The sequence below is a fragment of the Brassica napus genome, chromosome C4 (assembly GCF_020379485.1).
Source record: "Brassica napus cultivar Da-Ae chromosome C4, Da-Ae, whole genome shotgun sequence".
In the NCBI taxonomy this organism is placed as follows: domain Eukaryota; kingdom Viridiplantae; phylum Streptophyta; class Magnoliopsida; order Brassicales; family Brassicaceae; genus Brassica; species Brassica napus.
The window spans coordinates 48,950,563-48,960,561 of NC_063447.1; the positions used below are offsets into that span (position 1 = coordinate 48,950,563).

At 38.0% G+C, this 9,999-nt stretch overlaps 1 pseudogene; it reads right to left on the minus strand.

The window, feature by feature from the left end:
* Positions 1-8,860: 8,860 nt before the first annotated feature.
* Positions 8,861-9,699, minus strand: LOC106396696 (annotated as a pseudogene).
* Between the last annotated feature and the right edge of the window lie 300 nt (positions 9,700-9,999).

A 9,999-nucleotide genomic window follows, 5' to 3' on the forward strand; every position in this document is an offset into this window, starting at 1 on the left:
TAGTTAGACAAAATCGGTTTCCATTTAAAATTTAGTACATTTGCTTTATTCAAAATTATAAACCAAGTTTTAACCGATTTTGAAAATCTACTTTGGTTTACAAATATCTTGAACATTATAAAAGTTATTTGTCTTGTCCATGATGCATTTTAATCCATCCATATTGATTGACAAAAATTTTATCTTAATACATATAAAATATTTTCTTAAAATAAAATGCATAATAAATCATCAATCTCCTTGGCATATAAATTCAAATCCTGAATTATATTATGAATCCTTACGCCTTTATGGATATTTGATTCAGATGTCGAAAATCAACAACCTTGAATATGCTTCCCTCAATCTCTCCGGAGATAATTACCTCCAATGGGAGCTTGATACCAAAATCCTCTTAAGGTCCAGAAACCTTGGTGATACTATCACTGAAGGCACTGAGCCATCAGACAAGGATAATTACAAGGCACTTGTTGTCATTCGCCATCACCTTGCTGAAGGTCTCAAGGACCAGTATCTCACAATTGAGAATCCTCTGGAACTTTGGACAGAGTTGAAAACCAGATTTAATCATCAGAAAACTGTGATATTGCCAAAAGCCCTTTATGATTGGAGAAACCTGAGAATCCAAGACTATAAGTCTGTGGAAGAATATAACTCGGCTTTGTTCAAAATAGTCTCAAAGTTGAAACTTTGTGGTGAGACTATTACTGATGCTGATATGTTGGAGAAAACATTCTCCACATTCCACACCAGCAATGTTGTGCTTCAGCAACAGTACCGAGAGAAGGGTTTCTCCACTTATGCTGCCTTAATCTCTTGTTTGTTGCTAGCTGAGCAAAACAATGAGTTGCTCATGATGAACAGTGAGCTAAGGCCTCCTGGTGCTAAAGCATTGCCTGAGGCACATGCGGCCGTAGAGCCAAAGGATGAGACTCCAAGAGAGTCATACCATGGTCGCATGAGAGGCCGTGGTAGATGGCAAGGTCGTAACCGTGGATTTCAACCACGTGGCCGTGGATTTCAACCACGAGACCATCTTGGTCGCAGCCGAGGCCGAGGCTACAGCCGAGGTCATCAAGCTAACCGTGGGTATAAGTCCGACTTCAAAACCCATGGCTCGAGCTCGACCAAATCTGCTTGCTATCGTTGTGGGATGACCAATCATTGGGCTAATAAATGCAAAACTCCCCAACACCTTGTTAAGCTCTACCAGGAGAGCATAAAGGGCAAGAACTCTGAGGCAAATTTCGTCCATTATGATAATGAGAATGATCTGGACCATGAGGATGATCAAGCCCATGGCAGAGATGGTCATGAGGATTTTGAGACTTCAGACCTCCTTACAAGTGGCTGAATATGAAGATTTCGATATCATATTGCTTTTGTCTTTGCATTTTGAATTCTTGATTTGGCTTTATGTTCTATGACTTTGGCAATTCTATTTATGAAATAAAGTTTTTACTTTATATATATGCCTTATACAAAGTCGAAATTATTAAGAACATAAAACAAAGCCATTAAAACATACTTTAAACCTTAAGTAATATCTAAGGTGTTGACTCTTGTCTATTTTTCAGAAATGAAAGAAGACAAGAACCAGCTAGTAGTGGATAGTGGATCAAGTCACACTATATTAAAAGACAAAAGATATTTTGTTAACCTCATTTTAAAGAGTGCCAATATCAATACTATAGCAGGCACGGCCAGCCTTATTGAAGGCCATGGCCCGGCTCACTTAGTGATGCCTAAAGGCACGCATTTAGAAATTTCTAATGCATTATATTCTCCAAAATCAAAGAGAAATCTGTTAAGTTTCAAAGACATTCGCATGAATGATCTACATGTTGAAACTAGGGGCGAGGGAAAGAAAGAATTCCTCTTGATTTATGAAAATGCCCAAGGCCATAAGAAAGTCCTAGAGACTATCCCTGCTATATCAATAGGCCTCTATTGTGCCAATATAAAATCGAGTGAGGCTAACACTTCAATTCCTAATGAGTTCAGAGAAGCCTTTAAACAATGGCATGAAAGGCTTGGCCATCCTGGCAGATCCATGATGCGCAAAATAATCTCGAGCTCAACTGGCCATTCCTTGAAAGATAGGATAACTATCCCTATGAGCATTACATGTATTCCATGCTCACAAGGAAAATTAATAATAAGGCCATCACCTGGAAAGGTGAGTAAGGAAACATTAAACTTTCTGGAAAGAATACATGGTGATATATGTGGACCAATACACCCACCTTGTGGGACATTTCGATATTTTATGGTCCTCATTGACGCATCGACCAGATGGTCGCATGTTTGTCTATTATCATCTAGAAACTTAGCATTGGCAAGACTATTGGCACAGATCATAAGACTGCGAGCCCATTTTCCAGATTTTCCACTAAAGACTATACGTCTTGACAATGCAAGTGAATTCAGTTCCCAAGCTTTTAATGATTACTGTATGTCCATGGGGGTAAGTGTGGAACACTCCGTGGCACATGTACATACACAGAATGGATTGGCCGAATCCTTCATTAAAAGAATCCAGTTGATTGCTCGACCATTACTCATGAGGTCGAAGCTACCAGTATCAGCTTGGGGACATGCGGTATTACATGCTGCTGAATTAATACGCATAAGGCCATCCAGTGAACATAAATATTCTCCATCCCAATTACTCTCGGGTCATGAGCCAGACGTATCCCATATCAAAATATTTGGATGTTCTGTGTACATCCCTATTGCACCACCACAGAGAACAAAAATGGGACCTCAAAGGAGGATGGGAATATATGTTGGTTTTGATTCTCCAACCATTATTAAATATCTTGAGCCTACTACTGGAGATTTATTTAAGGCCAGATATGCTGATTGTCATTTTGATGAATCAGAGTACCCAACATTAGGGGGAGAAAATAACAAGCTGGGCAAAGAAATTGTATGGAATCAAACATCCTTATCATGGCAAGATCCTCGGACTCAATCATGTGATTTAGAGGTCCAGAAAATAATTCATATGCAAAAGCTAGCTAATCAATTGCCTGATTCCTTTGCTGACCCGAAAAGAGTGACTAAGTCCTATATACCAGCTTGTAATGCACCAATAAGTATTGATGTCCAAGATGGACACAATCAAGTGGCTACAGAGTCTAAAGCACGTCTTAAGCGTGGTAGACCAATTGGTTCCAAAGATAAAAGACCTCGGAAACTAAAGAAAGGTGCAAAAGAAACCGAGGTCATAGATTGTCTAGACAAGGCCGAAATGGCCATGCCTAAGGTACCAACCAATGAGACTCGGGACGCCGAGCCTCATGGTACTGAAGGTGCTAATGATGAGATCTCAATTAATTATTTAGACTTAGATGAGGATCATGAACCCACGTCTATACTAGAGTGCACTCAAAGATCAGATTGGCTCAAATGGAAAGAAGCCATAAACGTGGAGTTAGAATCTTTTAAGAAAAGGAATGTCTTTGGATCGATTATCCGGACACCTTATAATGTTAATCCAGTGGGATATAAGTGGGTATTTGTGAGGAAAAGAAATGAACATGGTGAAATTGTAAGATATAAAGCACGGCTTGTTGCACAAGGATTCTCACAAATACCAGGCATCGATTATGAGGAGACATACTCCCCTGTGGTGGATGCAACTACATTTCGATTTTTAATAAGTCTGGCCATCAAAGAAAATTTGGATATGCGGTTAATGGATGTTGTAACCGCATACCTTTATGGTCCACTGGATAACGAAATATATATGAGATTACCAGAGGGTGTTGAGCTCAAAGCTAATAAAGGTTCTCGAGAAGAACACTGCATAAGGCTGAACAAATCCTTATATGGACTTAAGCAAAGTGGTCGAATGTGGTATAATCGCTTAAGCGAATACCTTGCCAAAGTTGGCTATAAGAACGACCCTATCAGTCCATGTATCTTTATAAAGAAGTTTGCAAACAAAGGATTTGTTATCATAGCAGTGTATGTTGATGATTTGAACATCATTGGAACCCCTGGGGAAATCGCCCAAACAGTTGAATATCTCAAGAAAGAGTTTGAAATGAAAGACCTAGGTAAAACTAAAGTCTGTTTGGGGTTACAACTTGAGTACATAAAAGGAGGAATCCTTGTGCATCAAAAGGCATATACAGAAAAAGTACTCAAGAGATTTAACATGGACCAGGCTCACCCATTGACCAGCCCAATGGTCGTGAGGTCCCTTGGAGTGGACACTGACCCATTTCGTCCTAAGGACGAGAATGAGAATGTCCTGGGTCCAGAAGTGCCTTACCTCAGTGCCATAGGAGCGTTACTGTATTTGGCTAGCCACACTAGACCAGATATATGTTTTGCCGTGAGTCTCCTAGCCCGTTTTAGTTCATGTCCGACCCAAAGGCACTGGAATGGAATTAAACATATCCTACGTTACCTTCAAGGAACTAAGGATTTGGGTCTATTTTATACCAATGAAACCAAAGATGGTTTAGTAGGCTTTGCTGATGCAGGCTACTTATCTGATCCACACCATGCTCGGTCCCAAACCGGATATGTGTTCACTCATGGTGGTACTGCAATATCATGGCGTTCCATGAAACAAACTATAGCAGCCACATCATCAAATCACTCAGAAATCTTAGCCATGCATGAGGCAAGTCGTGAGTGTGTATGGTTGAGGTCTATGACTCAACACATCCGATCAGATAGTGGAATGGTCGAGGACAATGGTCCGACCATCATATATGAGGATAATGCAGCCTGCATTGCTCAACTCAAAGATGGGTATATCAAAGGTGACCGAACCAAACATATACTACCCAAGTTCTTCTTCACACATGAGTTGCAGAAAGCCAAGGAGGTCAGCATCACTCAAATCCGGTCAAGTGAGAACTCAGCCGACCTCTTCACCAAGTCACTTCCCACCAGCACATTCAGGAAGCTTACGCAGCAGATTGGCATGCGAAGACTCAAGGACCTTCAGTGATGTCCAAATCAGGGGGAGTAATGTGTGTTGTACTCTTTTTCCTGTCCTTGGTTTCCCTTTTTACCACATTGGGTTTTGGGTTTTCCGGGAGAGGTTTTAATGAGGCAACGTTAGCACATTACAAGCCCGATATGGTTATGGCATCCAAGGGGGAGTGTTATAAATCCATGATATGGATATGTGGATTGCCATTAACCATCAGGGAGGTTTACATCTGACCCGACTATCCGGTCCGTCTACACCCGTCTCCGGTTCGTCTCATCCGTCCAAGACTAGTCAAGATGAAGACTCATTCAACCGGAGCATTTATGAGCTTTGACCAAGTCTAGATATTTGTAGTCAAATGTATTAAATGTGTAGATTCTCTCCTTTGTGTAAACCCTTATGAACCTCCACTATATATTGATAGTGAGAGCTAATGAGAAAGACACAACTTTCACAACAACACTTCTCTCATATTTCTAACAGAATACGATATCTTTCCAATTTGATACACTAGGTGCGTATCCCCCGCGCTTGCGCGGGGGTCGTTGATGGAAGTGTGATTTATCATGGATGCGAAGATGGTGTCCTATGGTGTCCTTTGAAGTGGTGTTTTGCATGTGAATAATTGTTATTTCATATGTTTTCGGTGTGGTAAAGAGTTGTTGTAAATTTGTATGTTATCTTTTGTTTATGACTGATCCTTTAGCAGGTGAAGAGTCGAAGTTTGGTATATTTTGAAATATTGTATATTATTCTTATCTTGGTAGTTATATTTGCGTTTTTTAGTAATTTGTAAATTGTCGTAGAAACCAGATTTTAGAAAAACAAAGACCCGTAGAAATAATTTTAAAATAGTTTGTGTGACTACCAAATAATTGTCTTACTGTTTTTGTAACTTAATCTTTATGGGTTTTTAAGGAAATTATATGCACTATTTTGAATGCTTGGCGTTAATATATATGTGATTACGTATAAATAGAACTGTTGAGGGTTTTCATTTATCCTCGTTTTAGTTTTTGAACTATTAAATAGACGTAAATATATATGATTTATACATTAGCAGTATTATGACTGACTTTTTTTTTCTTTACCGTAAGTTGCCAAAGAGTTGCTGTAGTTTGTGAAGTTATTGAAAATCTGCAGTAAATGTGAGCAGAATTGTATATCATGTGTTTTGTGGGTTTTTTTTTGGTAAACCTTTGATCGCTTTGTGTGGCTAGAACGGGTTACGTTGTGGTGAGTTTATGAATTTTTTATTTTGTGTTCAAATGACTTATCTCGAAGGTATGATTATATGTTTGCTGTTTCTCTGAATTTGTTTGAAAAAAAATGTTTGTGGTTTTATATATGTTACAGTTAGTTTATTGTTTTGGTGGGTTTTTGGGTGCGAGGGAATGCTATTTTAAATATTACAGAGTTTGCAAGTGAAATTACATCTACTATAAAATTTTAAAATAGAAAAGGCTTACATGTCTTTGTTTTAAATGTTTTTCTTTTTTAGGCTGTAAGCCTGTAATCTTCATTCCTTAAGTCAGAGAGTAAAAAATCTTGTTTACATGACTCACGTTTATGCATTATTGACGTTAAACTTTACTGATCTATAAAGTTGGAGATATTGGTAATTAAGTAAAGACACGTTAACGCTTCTTTTATTATCTAAAGTCATAGTAATTTTTACACCAGTAAAAAATAGGTTACAGCAAATCATAGAGACAACAAAGTTTGAAGTAGAGAAAACATGTGGAATAGACAATTGAAATGAAACGAAAGCTAAGTGGGATTGAAATGTAAAGAGGTCTTCACTGATTGCTGATACAGTGAACGTACGGTGATTTGTAGTGAAATTGTAAGGAGTTAACGTAGATGAAAAACATATTCATTGCCAGCTAGCTCCTCAAGACATTTTGGTAGCTCCATTTCCTCACCGCTACTCATCTGAATTAGGTTGGGGGTTTGTGGGACTTCAGAATAGACAATTATATACAATCATCTGAACTATGAAAGAAAAACGTACCTCTTTAAGACCCAGACTTGCAGCCTCTTTTTGATGAGTTTCATCGTCTCTCTGTCGAAGACCACAAAAATGGCACTATCCACGAAACCTGGATCTTGAGGACGTGAATTGTTAGAATAATTTTAGTCCTGAACGAAAAACCTGATCTGCAAATCCAATACATATCACATAATTCAGGTACTATGTTGAACACCTGAAAGGAAAAAATATAAAGAAAAATTGTACGTTTATATTGGTTGGTGATGGATCTAACTCGAGCAAATACTTTGAGTTCATCGAAAGCAACAACCTGTTCAGTAAACAATAGATTAATTAGCAATGGCTACAGCTTTATAATCAATAGATCACAAAGCGTCAATGAAGGAGACTGGAACCAGCATCAGAAACTTACAACATAATTTTCTGCATCCTCTACCCCGAATAAAGTGAAGAATGGCATGGAAGGTTTTTTATAGCGACATATATAACCATCAAGTGCAAGAAAAAGGTAAACATGTTAAGATAAAAGCTAAATAGCTAATTCTATCAGGCAAGATTCAACATCGAAAAATACCTTTGATATAAACCTTCTTGCAAAATAATCAGTCTGAAGTCATCAGTCTTGACAAAGATCATATCCTCACCAAGGAAGGAAAACCAAAAGTAGGATTAAATCATTATCAGGAAAAAAATAATCAAAACTGAAAAAAGATACAAAATGATATGACAGAAATATGGAAGCTAGCTCCACATGCATAAAGCCACATACATTGCTGACGCTCCCACGACGTCTATCACCCCACCCCCGCCACAACCACTACCAGCACCACAAAATAGGCCACCATGCCAGCTCTTTTAAACCCCCAAAGCATTTCCTGTAATGTTTTTTCCATCTCACCAATGATTTACTATCAGTTAGTGCAACTTATGACAGCTTTTAAAACACAACCCAATAAAGGGAAGCATAATCTTGCTGAGACCAAGGATATAAAGAAAACTTGTATAATATTGATGTTTGAGAAAGAGAAACCTTTCATCGGCCTTAGTCCCCATTTTTTTCTGCTCCTCTTTAGCCATGCTTCTACTATCACACACTGATTGATAAAACATTGCAGATGATCTCACTTATACTAAGTTTTTGAAATATTGTTACCAGTTAATCAACCAAAATAAACCTATTCACAGCTTAGATATATATGACTCTTGAGACTTCCTATCATGATTAGATTGTCTCTGTAAGAGGACTGAAACTTGAGATGCGTAAATATGGAGATTCAAACCAACATAAAAGGCGAACAAAATCCACAAACTGAAAAAACAATCAAAGAGATATGAAGTTTTCTTACCTTAAACAACCTATGTCAGAGCAGATAAATCTTGGGTTCGTTTTGATCAACAATCTCCAGTGTATAACAAAACAGAGAAATTTCAATCAAAAACGTTTTGAAAATCCTATAGTCACAGTACCAATTCCAAATATTAAAAGAAGGAATTAACATACGAATCAGTTGTTTAATGTTGAGATCTATATTACCTCTAAGATTCGATCGAATGTTCTCTCCACCGCTTTGCACCACGACTCCACTTTCTTCTTCCTGATCTCTTCTTCCATAACCGGTCTGAATACTTTGGAGTTCTTTGACCTCTCTCCTGACTCAAATATGTCTTCTTCCTTCCAGAATCAAACGGCCAGTCCAGCTGCATAGGCAGCTCCAAATATTTTGCATTAACTAAAACGTTTGTCAACATGGTTTTTAAGTTTAAATATAAACTTACCTCCAAATATTTTTGGGTTAACAGTAGTGTCCACCATGACAGATTGGGTTCTCTCAGCTGGGGTTAGGACACCACTAAACATTGATGCAGCATCCTCCCATAAAGACAAGTAGACCACTGTCGTGCCGTTATGTGAGTATTAAAAACTTATTACAATAAGGATGTAATGGTGGAAAGCTATGAAAAATTAGAGTCATTGGTGGACTTGCGGGTCAATTAATTTAAGAGTTCATAAAAGAACAAAGATCCATAAGCGTAGTAATAACTTGAACAATTAATCATCTGCTATTGTTGAGAATGGAACCCAAAGCATAAAAAGCAGGTAAAGGGCTAAGCGTACCAAAGACGAAAGGGATAATGTTCCTGAAGAGATTGAGATAAGGATCACAGAGATCTCTAATGGCAGACAAAGGCTGGCGATCCCAAGGAATGTTGGGGAACCAATTCACCAAAACTCTAACCATCAGTACACTGTAGATATCTAGCCACTTGGATAAACCACCGTCAACGGCATGTTGAGATAACCAGCAGGACGGTCGCGAATCGACACAAAAAACAAAGGACCGGAGATTCAGATAGAAGCTTGGATCTGTGGAGATAAGGTTACCACAGCAGTGGAGAGTTTCTGGATAAGGGCTTTGGTTACGACTCCGGCAAGGATCGCTAGGGTCGTGATTGATTTGATTGAGTCGGAGAAGTGAAATTGAGAAGATGGTTTAGCGAAGAGTGTTGGAGATGTGGAGGACGCGGCATTAAACGATAACATTTATTGGACACATAATAGAGAAGGCTAAGAGTTTAGAGACGAATTCATTGTCTTTGCAGTGAAAGATTAGAGGAAACAGCGCGGATGGAAGAGACGAAGTACGATGAATCCGAAGTCGAAAAAAAAAATGAATGACCAAACCAAACGTGGACCCCACAAACGTAAACATATGTCCACCCAATGAGAACCTCTTAACTTAGTGGGAGTTAGATTTACAATCAGTTAGAATTTATAGAATCTATGGTTATTGGTTTACGCATTCTCATTAAAAAATAGTGTTATTGGTTTCATGATTTAATAATCCTATACACAATCTTTTGTCATTCAAAAAATCTAGATTTTAATGATTCTTTAAATCTATTAAAGTTGGTGTTATTGGAAATTGTTTTCTTCGCTATTTAACTCATAACACAAGATTTTGAAAATACTACTTATATACCTTAAATTTTTAGAATCATTATATCAATGTATTTTCATAGAATTTCACAATATACAAAATTCTCT